An 18189-nucleotide genomic window follows, 5' to 3' on the forward strand; every position below is an offset into this window, starting at 1 on the left:
TCGCACCAATCAATGAAATGTTATTTAAGCATGTTTGCCTAGAACTGTGTCATACCCATATCATACCCTGTGTAGAGTAGTGGAGTCCTTGCCCATATATGGTGCTTATTATACCAGTGAGTTCCATGGCTGAGCAGAGATTTAAAACTAACAATCGTTCCACACTACATATATTGCTTTTAACATGACACATCTGGATGTCTTCATAACGTTAAAACGATAACCCATACCAAGCTCTAGAGATGGACAAGCTCAAACTTTAAACAAGCAGAGACATTTCTTGAATCTACTGATTACTTTAGTCCAAACCTATTTCGTTCAATACAAGTGTACAGGATATGCAAAAAACTTATGGAACTGTAGTCAAGCACCAAGACAAATAAATTCACAACCTGGTTTTCCACTCTTGGTCAGAAAAGGTTCTCAGTGGGATCCCAACACAACAGTATCTCTGTGAAGCATGCATCATGAGAGTCTTCCAGTCAATTTTGTGCACCTATTTCACACAATCTCCGTGCACAGTCCCTGACAGAAGGGAGCAAAGAGGAGATGGGTCCTTTATGAACCAGTGCGGTCTCTTAAAAATAAGGATACATAGTAAGGCCCAGAATGGTGTGTAGTACATTCAGAATTCAATCTCACTGGACAATTAATAGGACTTAAGAGTTAACTTCCAGCAGGATCATGCCTCAAATGTGATAGAGGAATGGAAGAATTATGACTTCCTTAATTTTATGTCTATGAAGAAACATTCCCAGTCCCTACCCCCATCACAATGGATTACTTGACTGAGAAAGGATGACCATCTTCAAAGGAAAAATTAACAATTCTTTGGGGCCCCCCCAGACCCAAAGGACACTCCTATATACATATGCTGCTCAATACAAGAGGCTTGTGTTATAATGAATCCCAACTAAGAGTCAAGTTACATATGCAGAAATGTCATATGCTAACATTCTTCCATGGACTGTATCAGTTCAAGCATGTGTCTGTCAACCAGCATTCTGAATGTTTCCTCATATAAATAATTCCCTGAATGTGAAGATGTCCAATTTTCTAAGTATTAAATGTAGAAAATAAAAGAAAAGCACACAAATGTACATTCAATCCTGTGATTCCCCCCCCCACTTGAATTCTGAAGTGGTACAGTCCAGAAAGGGTTGCAGTTATTATCATACATCTGAACATATATTCACAGGTTGTTGGTGAAAAACCAGAAACTGTAAGTCATTCAGCACATAACAACTTAAAATTAGTAGACCTACTGTGTTCATTGGGACTTACTTCCAGGAAAGCACATACAGAATTGCAACCTTATACCACAATCTTGTGCATGTCTACTCAGAGTTCAGTCAGGTTGCCTCAGTATGCTACTCTTTCCACATACCACTATAGAGTGCTTATGACCTGAATTATTTACAATTTTTGGTTTATTTTTTCTCCCAACAACCTTTGCAGCAAGTATCCGCTCTTCTCATTTTACAAAGATGGTGCTATGCAAAGAATAAATTTTTCAAATGCAGATGAGGCTTTTCAGATGAAGCTGAAAAAGGCCCTTGAACTCAAGTCTCCCTTGCAGCAATCAACATGGACTGCATGCTTTCCATTTCACATTCTACCCACCAGTTTCACAGATCTCTATTTCCCTGAGGATCTAGAGTAGGGGTGCCCAAACCCCGGCCCTGGGGCCACTTGCGGCCCTTGAGGACTCCCAATGCGGCCCTCAGGGAGCCCCCAGTCTCCAATGGCCCTTGGGAGACTTGCTGGAGCCCGCACTGGCTCGACGCAACTGCTTTCAGTGTGAGGGCAACTGTTTGACCTCTCATGTGAGCTGTGGAATGAGGGCTCCCTCCACTGCTTGCTGTTTCATGTCTGTGATGCAGTAGTGGCAGCAGAGGAAAGGCCAGCCTTGCTTTCTGCAAGGCCTTTTATAGGCCTTGAGCTATTGCAAGACCATTCATTCATATAAGTTCATGTTTAATATATTCACTTATGTAAACTTATGTAAATTTATTCAAATTTTAAATGTAAATTAATTCTCCCCCCCTTCCCGGTCCCTGACACAGTGTCACAGAGATGATGTGACCCTCCTGCCAAAAACTTTGGACACCCCTGATCTAAAGAGTTCAAATGTGACTTGGGCAACAGCATAGCATACAACTGAGCCCACTGTAGGCCTATAAGGATGGAATGACATCAACAGAGAAGGCTTTCTGTTCCATTACCTTCACATCAGCTTACTTCCTCCAGGAGGGGCATGAGCTATTGTACTCCAAAGACATCCCACTAGAAAGTAAACAATTTTCAATTTACGATCACTTTTTGTAGTTTGATTCATTGCTGATAAAAGTCACCCCACTACAATCCAACTCAGATGCCAAACCAAAATGCCACTAAGATTGGTTTAATTGTGTTTCCCTCCCACAGGTGGACAGAGCTTTTTTTGAAAAAGCTTGGCCTTATCAAACCCAAGCTGAAACCCCCACACGTTTATGAGGCTCACACAGAATGGCTTTCAGCAAGTCACCATCTCACAGAGCAGCTTGAGAACAAATATCACGCCTGAATATTCACGTTTATTAAAGAAAAAACTTTCTACATACAGAAACTATCAACAAACCACTTTACTGGGCTGACAAGAAAAGTCCCTGCCCTGAGGAGCTTACAATCTAGAAGCTGACACAATGGAGGAAGCAAGCCAGTGGGTAAGCATGTGCGATCGTTTGAGGAACAAGTTGCTACAGTATGGAAAGTGTGGGAAAGCCTGAAGCGTGGTGTCAAACACAAGTTTTAAGAACAGACTTGGAAGAAGGAAACATCAGACAGGTGTTCCAGAAGGCAATTCCAAGCAACAGGGGCAGCAACTATACAAATTAATGTCCAGTAGTGCCCATTAGTGCTCTTCTTAAAATGAAGAAGGGAAAGATGGGAAGCAGTCTCAGTCCTATCCCTTCAGTCCTTATAGTCAACCTATTGCTCTTTCTGGGCCAGGAATGCATCACATGAACTTACAGACCATCAAAAGTCATCCACAGAAGTCATCAGATATTTTTCCACCATCAGAGCTGCAACCCATCAGCCCAGTTCATGTCTAGCAAGACTGTGGGCACCATTCAAATCTAGGTTTCATGGCAATGATGGAGCGCTTGCTCTAGTCCTGTGTTTCTCCATGTTTGTCTTCCGCTGCACATGGTCCATCTAATCAAAGTACCGCTGGAAGTAACTGACGATGACATCATAGCCAGTTACTTCTTGGTCTGGAGGCCAGATGCAAACTGACAAACACCAGTAAGAGGCTCAGGAACTTTTTTGAGTGCAGAAAAGTATGCTTTGTAGCTTCGCCTGCCAAGCCAAGCCTGCTACTGCTGTTTGTTGGGTCATGTTCCTGGTCTCGTTGCTAGGCAGCTGGGGTTCAGGGGTCCCGCGAGTACCACCAGACACCACCTCAAGTACAGGGTGACCAGATACAATGGAGGACAGAGTGACTATACCTTTAACCATTGTACAGAACTGGGGTCTCCAAACTTTTAGGCCAGAGGGCCGCATCAAATAACCAGCATGGTGTCAAGGGCCAGAAAAACAAATTTTAAATATAAAATTTAAATAAATACATTAGAGATGGAATGAATGAATGAATGAATGGGCTCAAAGTTCCAGGATTTCTCCAAGCACCAACACACAACAGAAATAAAGTACACACTCAAACGGACTCCCATTCGCTCACCCCTCAAGCAGCTTACTTACATGGAGTAAACACACACTTTAAAAAATTAAACATCAATAAAATTAAAAAAAAAGAGACTTACACGGAGTAAAAATCTCAGAACCAGCATATCACAGGAAACACCCGGAGCATGTTCTGAGTGCAAGGGAGGCCTCCTCAACACACAGGAAGCCTTCCGAGGTCTTCAGAGGGTCCAAAAAATCCCATCCTGTTTTTTTTTAAAAAAAAAAAATCAGGATGTTTTTAGGAATTCTGGGGGCTGGGGAGGCTGTGTATGGCTTCCCCAGCCCTCAGAACACCCCTACCCATTGTATTCAGTGGAGAAGGCCAGAGGCCCACAGGGGATCAAGAGGCTTGCGGAGCGCTGCATCTGGCCCTCAGGCCAGGGTCTGGAGACCCCTGGTATAGAAGAAGGTTTGGCAGGTGCAGCTCAACATGGGAGGGTTTCAAAAGCTGCACCTGCCAAAATGTCCTCTTTTATACAATGGTTATAGGTACTATAACCTCCTTATATATAGTTATATATACTATAACTATAATCTAGGTACTCTGTCCTCCATTGGATCTGCTGCCCCTACTCCAGTGTTTCCCAAACTGAGGGTTGGGACCCACTAGGTGGGTCCCCATTCATTTCAGGTGGGTCCCCATTCATTTCAGTCTTTTATTTTTAATATATTTTTAATATATTAGACTTGATGATACCATGGTATGTGATTGCATTTGGGGAAATGTTACAGACCAGTACTTTTAACAAGCTACTATGTATATTCTTTTAACAATGACAGTAAATGGGACTTACTCCTGGGTCAGTGTGGGTAGGATTGAAGCCTAGGATGGTTACAAATTCTTCTGCTTGATGATGTCACTTCCAGTCATGACATCACTTCTGGTGGGTCCTATCAGATTCTCATTCTTAAAAAAGTGGGTCCCGGTGCTAAAGGAATGAGAACTACTGCCTCAATCAAGTACCACTGGTGGTAGCTGTACCACTGGTTAAGAACCACTACTGTAGTCTAAAACCATGAGGGGACTTTGATGGCCTGTGAGCAGCAGCAGGAGGAGCCGTGATAATGATCAACAGCCCAATCCTATCCACTCTTTCCTAGGAGTAAGCCCCACTGAAACTCATGGGACTTACTTCTGAGTAGAGATGCACAGAATTGGGCTCTAAGGCCGTGATTTTCAACCTTTTTCAACTTACGGCACACGGACACAGCACTACAATTGTCAAGGCACACCATTGGGTTTGGACACTTGACAAGGCACACCATGATGGGGCTCACATCCCCCCATTGGCCCGACTAACCAATGACCTTCCCCCCCATTCCTGCAGCACACCTGTGGGCCACTCGTGGCACGCCCTGGCCCAGTGGTTGAAAATGGCTGGATTAAGGAAAGCAAGCAGCAAAATGATGGCATTAAAAGGGGGGAGGGGAAAAAATACACCTGCTGGTGTCATCTGTGCTAGAGGGAGGAGAGAGGCAAGGGGGGGGAGAGAAAGGGATGCCATTTAGGGACAGGGACATGGGCAGGGGACAGTCCACGGATGCGCCTCGCCTCTGCAGAAGGCGACGTGGCGCGCCTCGACCCACCTCCTCCTCTTCCTGGGGCTCGGCGCTTCCCTGGCCGGCCAGGTGGCTCCCCCGCCTCTCCCAGCCCCGCCCGCCCGCCCCGCCCTGCAGCACCCCGGGGCCGGCTGCCCGCCGGAGAACCTGCTCTTCCAGCCCGGGGAGAGGAGGGCCGCGCACAAAAACGCACCGCGCGCGCGAAGGTGACACCGTCTCCACCTGCCGCTCCTCAGCGAGGTCCCCCCATGGCACCTGGGCGCCCGCGTGTGTCCACCCCGGGCACCTGCCTGCCCGCCCGCGACGCCTCCCCCACCCCCTTCCCCACACCTCACCTGGACCGTCACCGCCGCGGCCTCGGGGACTCCAGCGCCGCCAGCGTCACAATGCCTCCGCCCGGCAGCAGAACGGCCCCGAGCGGGGCGGAGCCTCCGTGGCCACCTCCGTCCTTGCCGCCTCCTCCTCCTCCGCAGCCGCTGACCTTCCCCTCCTGGCTGGCCTCAGCAGCAGGGAGCAGCCCTGCCCACAGCCCGCTTCCTGCTATTGTCTGGCTGCAGAGGATGCAGCAGCCTGGAGACGTCCCTGCCTCCCCGCAGAGATCAGGAAAGAGGCCACATTCTTACATGGGGGGGGGGGGCTACCCATCCTATGCATGTCTACTCAGAAGTAAATCCATTAGAGTCGATGGGGCTTACTCCCAGGTAATGATTGCAGGTAAGGATGGGGCTTACTCCCAGGTGTGGCTAGGATTGCAGCTTTAGGGCCCAATCCTAGCCAGTTTTCCAGTGCAGCTGTCCCAATGGTGTGTGCGTTGCATCCAGTGGTGGGGAGGCAGTCACAGAGGCCTCCCCAGGGTATGGGGACATTTGGGCTGCAATCCCACCATAAGAACAGCCCCACTTGATCAGGCCATAGGCCCTCCAAATGCCCCTGGGAGCACACCAGATAACAAGAGACCTCATCCTGGTGCCCTCCCTTGCATCTGTCATTCTGACATAGCCCATTTCTGAAATCAGGAGGTTGCACATACACATCATGGCTTGTACCCCATAATGGATTTTTCCTCCAGAAACTTGTCCAATCCCCTTTTAAAGGCGTCCAGGCCAGACGCCATCACCACATCCTGCGGCAAGGAATTCCACAGACCAACCACATGCTGAATAAAGAAATATTTTCTTTTGTCTTTTCTAACTCTCCCAACACTCAATTTTAGTGAATGTCCCCTGGTTCTGGTGTTATGTGAGAGTGTAAAGAGCATCTCTCTATCCACTCTGTCCATCCCCTGCATAATTTTGTATGTCTCAATCATGTCCCCCCTCAGGCACCTCTTTTCTAGCCTGAAGAGGCCATAACCTTTCCTCAAAAGGAAGGTACCCCAGCCCAGCAATTATCTTAGTCGCTCTCTTTTGCACCTTTTCCATCTCCACTATTTCTTTTTTGAGATGTAGCGACCAGAACTGGACACAATACTCCAGGTGTGGCCTTAGCATCGATTTGTACAACGGCATTATAATATTAGCCGTTTTGTTCTCAATACCTTTTCTAATGATCCCAAGCATAGAATTGGCCTTCTTCACTGCCGCCGCACATTGGGTCGACAGTTTCATCGACCTGTCCACCACCACCCCAAGATCTCTCTCCTGATCTGTCACAGACAGCTCAGAACCCATCAGCCTATATGTAAAGTCTTGATTTTTTGCCCCAATGTGCATGACCTTACACTTACTTACATTGAAACACATCTGCCATTTTGCTGCCCATTCTGCCAGTCTGGAGAGATCCTTCTGGAGCTTCTCACAATCACTTCTGGTCTTCACCACTCAGAAAAATTTGGTGTTGTCTGCAAACTTTGCCACCTCACTGCTCAACCCTATCTCCAGGTCATTTATGAAGAGGTTGAAAAGCACTGGTTCCAGGACAGATCCTTGGGGCACACCGCTTTTCACTTCTCTCCATTGTGAAAATTGCCCATTGACATCCACTCTCTGTTTCCTGGTCTTCATCCAGTTCTCAATCCATGAGAGGACCTGTCCTCTAATTCCCTGACTGTGGAGTTTTTTTAGTAGCCTTTGGTGAGGGACCGTGTTGAACGCCTTCTGAAAGTCCAGATATATAATGTCTATGGGTTCTGCCGCATCCACATGCCTGTTGACCTTTTCAAAGAATTCCATAAGGTTCGTGAGGCAAGACTTACCCTTACAGAAGCCATGCTGATTCTTCCTCAGCAAGGCCTGTTGGTCTATGTCCATGCTTACCTGGTAGCAAGTCCTACGGACTATAATGGGAGTTTTGTCTGAGAAGGTATGCATAGGATTGGGCTGTTGCTCCCTTACATCAAGGCTGCATTGGTGCTGAAAAGTGGCATAGGATTGGGCACTTAGACTGCTGCACAAAAGGAAAAAAAAAAAGCAAAAAAAAGGTGAGGTGTTTCCTTTCCTTGCAGGTGAATGCCTCCTGAATTTGGCTTCACTGCCAGTTCACCTGTAGAGGTGTTTGTTTGTTTGTTTGTTTATAGCTGCTTTGGGGCTCTTCAGTCTCCTGGGGGGGACGGGGACATGATTCAGGGCCCAGTCCTATCCAATTTTCCAGTGCCAGGGCAGTCATGCCAATGAGAAGTGTACTGCATCCTGTGGTGGGGAGGCAGTCACAGAGGCCTCCTGAAGGTATGGGAACATCCCTCGGGGCTGCATTGCAGCTGCACCAGTGCTGGAAAGTTGGATAGGATTGGGCCCTGAGACACATAAAATGATGCAGGGGATGGGATGTTCTTTTCCGGCAGCAGCTCCTCGGGAAGACAGGACTTGCGTCCCCTTCCCCCATGTAAAGCGAGTAGCCCTGCAATGGGGCTACTTGATTCACGGCCAACCTAAAGGGCAGCAAGCACAACACAGAGGATTTGGTGGAGCAAAGCGCCACTGGTCCTGCCTCCCCCTCCCCGGAACGCCTCCTCTCTGCCTTCTCCCAGCCTCCCCCCTCCCCGGAACGCCTCCTCTCTGCCTTCTCTCTGCCTTCTCCCAGCCTCCCCCCTCCCCGGAACGCCTCCTCTCTGCCTTCTCCCAGCCTTCCCCCTCCCTGGAACGCCTCCTGCCCACCCTCTCCACCCACCTCCCACTTCCCGGGAACGCCTCCTCCCCACCTCCCCCACTTACCTCTCCACTGCTTGGCGGTCCATGCGACCACCCAGTGGCGGAGCTCCAGTGGCCGCCCAGCAGTAGCCCAGTGCCGGCCAGCGCTGGGCTACCACCAACGCTAGGGCCCACAAATGTGTCTCACAGCATGTTTGCAACAGTGCATGCTGGTGGTAAGCTGGCACACACCGTTCAGTATTGGGCTTTGAGAGAGTTAGGACAGACAAAAGAAAAACAGGATTTACCCAGTGTGTAATTAGTCTGTGGAACTCTTTGCCACAGGATGTGGTGATGACATCTGACCTGAATGCCTTTAAAAGACAATTGGACAGATTTCTGGAGGGAAAGTCCATTACTGGTTACAAGTTGTGATGGGTATGGGCAACCTCCTGGTTTTAGAAGTAGGCTACCTCAGAATGCCAGATGCAAGGGAGGGCACCAGGATGGGACTTGAACATACTGCCAGGTGTTACTAGCTACCACATTCATTTTGGTCGAGCTGTTTCTTTGGGCCCATCCAGCTGAGCTCAGGCATTTTCCATGCCTGCTTGCTGTACTTTTCTCTATCTCCATTCCTATTTTGTTTAATTCCTTTTAGATTTTTTATAAACCGAGTATATTTTTACTCCTTGCCTGCCTAGTACGTGTTCATGGGTAATTCAGTAGATTGTCCCATGTGATTGCTCACGGACATACTACAATTGGATTTTTAACAAATTAAAAAAACGACCCAGGTTCTGTATGCTTCTCCTGGGAATGGTGGTGTTTCCTAGATAGACCCCTCCTGCCTGGTCTCTTTAGTTTGGGATAATGGCAGCAGGCATATCTACCAGTTTCTCCCCTGCCCTGTTCAACTACTGACTAGGGAGAAAAAAGAGAAAACGGCTGGAAAGAATGCATAGAGGGCTAACCACTATTACTCCCCGGTGTGGCCACTGCTGGCTCTCCTCCCTGCCACCTGTGTACTCAAGTCATGACTAAATCCCACCGAAATTAGTAGAGATTAAGTTATGACTAACTTGTGCACAGAAAGGAAGGCAATTAAGAGACAATATTAGAACAGTGAAAAATGGTTGGCAACCTTCAGTCTCAAAAGACTATGGTATAAGCCTACAACACCCAGTATTCCCAGGCGGTCTCCCATCCAAGTACTAACCAGGCCTGATCCTGCTTAGCTTCCAAGATCAGATGAGACTGGGCATGTGCAGGGTAACAGTTGCTGCATCCTTGATAATGCCCACATCTCAAAATCTCTACTGCTTTCATGATGCAGCAAAAGCATTTGACAGGATAGCATGGGAATATCTTTTTTAGAATTATGGAAAGCTTTAATAGTCATTATAAATTGCAAAACTTAATTCGTATTTATTCTTAATTCAAAACTTAATATATACATCACTGGAAGCATTAAACCTTAGTTAATCGACATTTGTCCTCAGTTTATCTGAAACGAGGAACTAAACAGGTCCTGTTGCATGAGCAATATGGACATAAGAGGGTGCATATGCTATAACTGACAGCCCAATCATATGCATGTCTACTCAGAAATAAGTCCCATTAGAGTCAAAGGGGCTTACTCCCAGGAAAGTTTGGATAGGATTGGGTTGTGAGACAACTAAGCTTTCCTTGATTGTGTCTGTTAATTTAATTCTCATAAATTGGTTAGACATCAAATATTTTGCTTTCTATCACTGTTTTAAATCTTAAATGTTGGCTGGATTTTTATTATCTTGCTTTATGTTAAATCTTATGCTTTGGTTGGATTTAAAAGACTAATATTTGGTGTCAGCTTAAATCTTACATCTTGACTGGATTTATATGACTTGGCTTTCTGTTAATTTAAATCTCAGTTCAGTTGAACATATAAGATTTTGTTTCTTGTTAATGCTATTCTTACATCTTGTTTCAGTTTATAATCGGGATTTTGCAGATCTCACATTTTTTGTCGGATTTATACAAATTTGATTTTTGTTTTGTTGATAATGGTAACTAACTTTAAATGGACTTCTCAGATTTTACTCTTTGTCAGATAGCTTTATATTTATGCTGGACTTATGAGGTTCTGATCATAAAGTTGTTAGTAACTGACATTTTATTTTGATTGGACCTATCATATTGTGATTTGATTTGTAAGGCTTTCCACCAATTGTAAATAAAATTTCAATAAATATATGTATTTTTTTCAACAAGCATTTATTTGGGTTTTTGCCAGAACACAGAACTTTCAACTGAAAATATCCTGTATTGCACACCTCTTAACTTCATGACTTGGAATTTTTTTTATCCTGGCATTTTGATTGCAGTTTAATTGCGCAGTTTTTAACTGGAAAGGCAGGGTGTACTTTTTTTTTAAATTGCAAATATTTTAAGAATGATTTCCTGTCTGTTGTGTTTTACCTGATGATATTTAGCATAATGGATCACTTGCACAATATTCACAGTATTTTAATTCCCACATTCTTTCCTACCTTTGTACTGTGTTATGTGCTTTGTGCTCAGTTCAACTTCCTTTCTGTTTGTCCATCATTGATATGCTGTCTCCTTATTCATTTACCAGCATATGCAGTACCAAATGAATGGTGAACTTCTCTGAATTTGAATAACAAGAATAAAGCATCTGCAGTAAGCATCTGGTGTGTGTCCTATAAAAAAAAAAATCAACTCTCATAAGCTAGGATTATTTCTTTCACCAAAATGGAACTGTTTAGTAGGTGTACAGGAGCTGGTGTGGGGGTGGATCTGTGTGGATTCTCAGTGTTAAGAACAAAATCTGCCAGTTAGCCACCCATTTGGAATGCTAATTTGTTCATTTATTGCATAAATAAAATGTAAAACAGCACATACTTTAATTATACCCTGGACATTATTAAAAAACACAACTTTGCTTATCCAGATGTATTCTTAGCCCAAAATACATTTTATGACCGTTTTCGATTAATGTGAGTGTGTTCCTGTTCTTTTCTTTTAAATGCACTTTAATAACTCAACAGTCTTTATTAATACCTGTACTGCTCTTACTGACAGCTTGTGCCCAGGCTTCAACTCAGCTTCATCTTGGTCTTGCAGGTGGGGAGTGAACTCATTTGTATGCTATTGTTCCTCCAAGAATCTCATGTAGTTATCCTGACGTATTATTACAGAACCCTGTGAAGTGGCTTAGGTTGAAAGGTAGTGACTTGTCCAATTTTTTTTGAAAAATACATTCAGTTATACAAAATCAGTAATAACACATTACAGTATATATTAATACCCCAGTGCATTCAGTAAGTTATCCTCCAGTTTGACCATGCAGAATCTATAAGATTGCAGATAATCTTTCTGTTGATTTTCTACTACTGGAAAAAAATTGATTAGACACTTCATATCCCTTATTCTACCATCCCTAATGTTAATTTCAATGCTAACTATAGACTCGTATTTATTCTCTCAAAGTATAATTGGAAGGAAATTTTTTTCCCTCTAGTATAGAACTATGAGACACTTTGCTATGGTTGGATATTAACTCACAGCCCAATCCTAACCTGCTCTGGAACAGGCAGGTCAACTGGCCTGCACTGTATCTAGTGCAGGTTTGGAGGTGGACCTGGTGCAACTGTTACCCCAAGTAAAGCCCCAGCCACCTCAGTGGGGCTACTCGAATTTGCATCAGCTAAATTCCTGGCACAGATCCAAGCAGCTCGGTGTAAGGCCTGGCTAGTCAGGTGGGGAGTTAGGATCCAGCCTTTGTGCACCCCCCTCCCGGGCCTGATTCACCCACCTAAGCCCCGTGCCAGCCTCCCCAGGCCAGAGCTTCCTTACTCTCTATGCCCTTGGATCTGGTGGAAGCAGGCAGGTGCACGTCCTTCTGCTGCCGTGGCCTACTCCCAAGTCATTGCAGATGTGACTTACAGTAGGGCCTCTGAGAGGAATTTTATCAGGGGGTACAAAGTTTCTTTTGGGCCCCTTTGCAAAGGGGGAGGGGTGAAACAGAACAGGGGAGGGTGGTGATGAGTGAGCAAAATAGGGGCAGGGAGGGGCAAAACAGGGTGAGGGGAGGGTAGAGACAGCTGGAAAAGTCTTTGGAGCCCAGGTCTACCCACCCATGTGGCATCAGTAGTGTCCCCAGCATCTCCGGTCATGGTAGTGTCCCCAGCAGATAGGAAAATGTCAGACCCCAGGAAATTTCTGGGCCCCCTCCTTTGGCCCCTTTACCCCCCTCTCCTAGGCCCTGACTTAGAGCACGTTTGCAACAATCCTGGGCCGGCATAAGGAACTTGTGCTGACCCAGTGGGATCTTAGGATTGCTGGGTTTCCTAAGTTTTCCTAAGTAATGCCTAATTTTTTTAAATATTCCAGAATTCTCTCTCCAACTGAGGGCTGGCTCCACCTTACAATTCATTAGTGACCTGATCATTTAAGTCCTTGATTTTGGTAAAACTACCATGGAGTAGGGAGATCTAGAGCAAAACTGATACAGTTGCCCTTGCCCATAGTGTGGTTTCAGAGGCTCTCCCCCCCCCCCCACAATTTATAGTAATAAAAAAGTCCATTGAACTTTTGTACTGCTATAAATAGTGCAGCCTTTCCCCAGCAATCTCAGTAGGAATGATGACAAGGGACAAAGTATTAAAGCCCCCAATATTCCTGCCATAATTTGCCTAATTCAGGGGTATCCAAATCCTGGCCCAGGGGCCAAATGCAGCCTGCGGCGAGCCTCTATCTGGTCGATGGCCAGCCTCTGGCCCGCTTGACTGAACACAATAGGAGCCGTGCTCCATTTGCATCTGAAGGGTGTTTTTCCTGGTTTTCCCAAAAAACTGGAAGTAACTTTTTGTGCCCTCTGAAGGCCTTAGAAGGCTTTCTGAGGGTCAGGAAGGCCTCCATTTGGGTGTCAATTTGAGTATGTGCTTTATTTTGTGGGTTTGTACTTGGAGAAATCCTGAAAATTTAAGCCCATTTATTCATTCAAGTTCCATCTGTAATGTATTTATGTAAATTTTATATTGTAATTTTTTCCCCCCAGCCCTCAGCACCATGCCAGATATTTGATGCGGCCCTCTGGCGGAAAAGTTTGGAGACCCCTGGCCTAATTGGTAATCATAATCCAGATGCACTTGGGCATCATTGAAATCTATGGGATGTGACTTCTTAGTGCACAAGCCAATCCATTTCAGTAAGACTTTTGGGCATACTGTACTTAACATTCTCTGTTTTGAGCTCAGCATTGCCATAATGGTTTTTTTCTTTTTCTCCTAAAAAAGTATTTCACTTGTCATCTATATAATGGACACCAATTGAGCCTTTTGACAATTCTCCGCAGAGTAGTAAGAGGCGTACTTTTTTTTTCTTTTGGGGAAATTTGACACCAATTTTGTTCACTGCCAAGGCTTCCAGGCAAAATGACACAGTTCTGTGGGAAAACTGCAAGGTGTGTTTGAAAGTATAGTATAAAATAAATATACTTGAGATCCGTCACCACCTTCCCTTTGAGCGCTTGACTTTGCCAGCTTTGGTTTTGCATGTCTGGAAATAAAGTTTGCACTCAGTGAACTTCCCTCTGCCTTTTATTTGAAAGAATTGCATACGGTACACTTGTAGCATTACAAGGACCAGTAACCTAAAAGTATCAACAAAAAGCAAAGGGGAATCAGGAATAATCCTTTATGATAACACCCCTTGTGGCAGTGGTTCCCGAATTATGAACTGTGGCTCCCCAAGGAGCCAGGGAAACCAGCTGGAGGAGCTGTGGAATCTTCACGAAAAACCCACTGCCCTATACAATTATAGGATTGCAGCCCTAATGGGGAGCTATGGCCAATGGTCCAGTAGGTCACGAGAGCCACCAAACGGAAAAATTTGAGAAACACTGCCTTATGACCAAAATGTACATTAAAGGATAAAATATTCTGTTTGCCTTACTTGGAGTAAGGCTGCTAAAGCCACCTTCAACACAGTGGTGGTCATCCTGGTTTTGAGAGTGGAGTTGAGGCAGCTTCTGAATTTCCGTTGGAGGTGGGTGTGGATGTGGTCAGTGACTGCAGCTAAATCTGCTGCTGTTTGATTGTGTCTGCATATAATGAAGTGAAGACAGTTTAAAAAGAGGAAGAAAAGGTAAGCTGTATTAGAATGCAGGCATAAAACTGAATGGCATGTTTGAAAGAGCTAGATCTTTGAGCAACTCTGTCTCTCCCCTGCAGATTCTCCATAATCCATTGAGCCTCATGGTTCTTCAGAGTTCTGTCCTCCTTCAAGAAATTAACTTGAAGGGTTAACATCTGTTGCATGAATATCCATTTGAACTGTTCCTACAGTCAATAGGATTTGTGCAGGATGATCTCTTACGCTTGCCTGTGAGAGAGGGGATGAGATTCATGCAAAGCCATTGACACATAGGGTTTACTTTACGTGTTGCTCACCTCTGCTTTGCAAGGGGGCATGAGATAAAACAATTTAAAAGTATGGGCTCTGTAATGGTTTCTGTCCAAAGGTGATTGCCCTTCCTCATCTGTAGGCAACCTTCAGTCTCGAAAGACTATGGTATCGCGCTCTGAATGGTGGTTCTGGAACAGCGTCTAGTGTGGCTGAAAAGGCCAATTCAGGAGTGACAATCCCTTCCACACTGGGAGCAAGTGCAGTCTGTCCCTGGTCTGTCTTCCTGGCTATGGGCCTTCCTTCTTTGCCTCTTAGCCTCAGACTGTTGGCCAAGTGTCTCTTCAAACTGGGAAAGGCCATGCTGCACAGCCCGCCTCCAAGCAGGCCGCTCAGAGGCCAGGGTTTCCCACCTGTTGAGGTCCATTCCTAAGGCCTTCAGATCCCTCTTGCAGATGTCCTTGTATCCTCATCACACTGACAAAATTATGACAAATTAAAGATCAATAAGTCACCGGGCCCAGGTGGCATCCACGCCACTGTGAGATACAGGAAGCTGGACTAGATAAACCTTTGCTTGATCCAGCAGGGCTCTTCTAATGTTCTTAACTGGTCATACGGTAAATAAGTCATAAGGGATAGGGTGAAATGCAGTAAGGCTGCAAGCATCAATTGGTTTAGTCGTAGTTGGCTAAAGACATATTCCACTTGTATGGGTGTTTTTTTATTTGATTTTTTTTTGCACAAGAGAACTGCAAGGTGGGTTGTGTCCTTAATTTGCATTGGTGGGGGAAAACTTCAATTGATGTGGCTGTAAGTTAAGTCAAAAAAGTTACAGCATTTATTTTTTTTTTAGCCCTGTCTAGGTTTTGATTTGTTACAGTAATAGGAAATTAAAAATAAAATGTTAAAAAAGACATCTCCTTTACCTTAACATGGTTCTCAAATGAGTAAACGGGAATGGGAACAGGCCAACAAGCCCCTCCCCATGACAACTATGGTGCATGTCCAGTATCCCAGATCATAGAATCTCTCTTATAGTGTTTGTAACAGGAGACAAGTACTATGAAGAATGTGAAGCCAGATCGGAATGAAACACCTTGAATGTAGTCGTTCTTGAAAGAAAGAATCTTCTTTGAAATTGTAAAAATCCCTATTTAATAGGGATTTAATAAAGCCTGCCTATGTAAACCGCCTTGAATAAAGACCAAGAAAGGCGGTATATAAATACCTGTTATTATTATTATTATTACTATATATATGCAGGGCAATATTTTGGGAGTATGTTGATACAGGGTCAGGGCTTGCTGGTTCAGTCTTGCTGCTCCACCGCTGCTCAGGATTCACATAAAGATTACGGTCTTATAAAGGGCTAATAAGCAATAGGTTTTATTTATTAGTTGTCTTCCCATTCTTTCAATACCTTCAAATACTGAGTTTTAATTATTTACAGATACAAAAATTGTAATTAAAATAATGTGCAATTTATTATGAATGGGTTTAAAGGTACATGATTAACTTAAAATGTTTGAATAGTCTGATGGTTATAACATGTACTATAACATGGGCAGGAGGTCTGGTCTAGAGGGTAGAGCCTCCATCTGCCTGAAGATAACATCCACAAGGTCGCCAGTTCGAGGCCACCGGCACCGTGCGACCTTGAAGCAGCTGACAAGCTGAAGCCGAGCTATTCCATCTGCTCTGAGCGTGGGAGGATGGAGGCCAGAATGTGAAGCCAGATCGGAATGAAACACCTGAATGTAGTGGTTCTTGAAAGAAAGAACCTTCTTTCAATTGTAAAAATCCCTATTTAATAAGGGATTTAAATAAGCCTGCCTATGTAAACTGCCTTGAATAAAGTCTTGAATAAAGACCAAGAAAGGCAGTATATAAATACCTGTTGTTGTTGTTGTTGTTGTTATTATTACTATGCTGCGACTATGTGTGTCACTTTGGCAGGTTCTCTTGCACCTTCCTATACAGTTATGTGGTAGGTTGTTAAACATCTATTCAGGATGTTTAACATCTATTCTTTTATCTGCTGGCAGCTGCACCCTCTGCCCTACTGAGGAGCAGCACTTGTTTAAAGATGAAAAACTATGTTTTGTCTGCAGAGAAGTACCAATTGGTGTGGAAAATAGTCTTTTCAGCCCCACTTCCAGGGTACAAGTATTGCTTGTTATCTCAGGCTCTTTTGCTGAATTGAGAGAAGTGACTGAAATGTTATCTGAATTAAGAAAAACGGTAGTTTTTTACAGCATGGATCAATCTGCTAAATAACCGTAAGGACAATTTTTCTCTTGTAAAGTGCAGGGGCAATGCAGATACCCCTACTCTAGTAAGGATGGTTTCCTGTGCTGTGTGAGATATTTACTGATGACTTCTTAGAGTTTAGATTTTTGGATTCTCCTGACATAAGCTCGTGTAGTCCATCTGGGCTTTAAAAATTTTTTTTTTCTAGAATACTAATAATGCTATAAAGCATTATAAAGCTATAAACCTTATAATATTAATAAGATACATAGGAACATATAGGACATTTCTGCATGTCCTTTCCCATCTCTTTTGAGATGAAATACTTAAGAGAGGAAATACTTAAAAGAGATGAAGACATGATGCTATGCAGAAGATACATTTGCGATTTGCAGAGAAATGACCAGTTCTTTAAGGAGTTAACCGTGGTACCAAAGGTACAGCATTTGTTAGCAAAGGTATTGATGGGATTAACATGTGAGATATTAAGTGGTGCCAACACAGTGAGTTTCCTCATCAGGGTTACCGAAGTGGCCTCAAGGTCTAATCCTATCCAACTTTCCAGCTCTAGTGCAGCTGCAATGCAGCCCCAAGGTAAGGAAACAAATGTTCCCTTACCTTGAGGAGACCTCTGTGACTGCCTGATCACCACAGGATGCAGTGCATGCCCCTTTGATACGGCTACACCAGCACTGGAAAATTGGATAGGATTGAGCCCTTAGTCCAGGATCCAGACTAGAAGGTAAATGGTCATTTCTGCAATTATCCAGGGATCCCTAAAGTCACGTTGCAACAATGTGTTGGGCAGTGCAATCCTAACTCTTGCTGGAACAGGCAGGCCAGTGGGTCTGCGCTGTATCCAGTGCAAGTTTGGGTCTGTCTGTGGCTCAGCCAGGGGCAAGGGTAAACTTTCCCCCTTACCGCAGGGAGAGCTGCAGCAGCCCCAATGAGTCTACTTGGATCTGTGCCACCTCAGGAGATGGCACAGAGCCAAGCAGAACGGAGTGGCCTGGAGCTGCTTTGTGCTGCCCAGGGCTAGGATCTGGCATAACTACTAGGTCCTGGTCCCACTCCCCGCCCGCCCACAGGAACGTCCACCGCCCACCCTCCCCTGCCCTGAAATTCCTCCCTCTCACCTCCCCCCCACCCCATGCCCCCCAGATCCCTGCAT

At 44.8% G+C, this 18189-nt stretch overlaps 1 protein-coding gene and 1 pseudogene across 7 annotated transcripts in view; both read right to left on the minus strand.

Moving 5' to 3' along the window:
- Positions 1 to 5749, minus strand: part of ICA1 (islet cell autoantigen 1) — a 77233-nt gene extending 71484 nt beyond the window's left edge. For 2 of the 7 annotated variants that reach the window (XM_066627866.1, XM_066627862.1), the window contains exons 1-2: positions 5625 to 5749; positions 2226 to 2286 (exon numbers count right to left, since the gene is read on the minus strand). The gene's annotated coding sequence lies outside the window, so the exon portion shown is untranslated. Of the gene's footprint in view, positions 1 to 2225; positions 2287 to 3806; positions 3933 to 5624 lie in introns of all 7 variants that reach the window. The other 5 variants (XM_066627865.1, XM_066627861.1, XM_066627864.1 and 2 more) reach the window with 3 other exon arrangements.
- Positions 5750 to 9524: 3775 nt separating this feature from the next.
- LOC136654618 (5S ribosomal RNA) lies at positions 9525 to 9641 on the minus strand (annotated as a pseudogene).
- Positions 9642 to 18189: the final 8548 nt, after the last annotated feature.

Source organism: Tiliqua scincoides, chromosome 5, assembly GCF_035046505.1.
Source record: "Tiliqua scincoides isolate rTilSci1 chromosome 5, rTilSci1.hap2, whole genome shotgun sequence".
In the NCBI taxonomy this organism is placed as follows: domain Eukaryota; kingdom Metazoa; phylum Chordata; class Lepidosauria; order Squamata; family Scincidae; genus Tiliqua; species Tiliqua scincoides.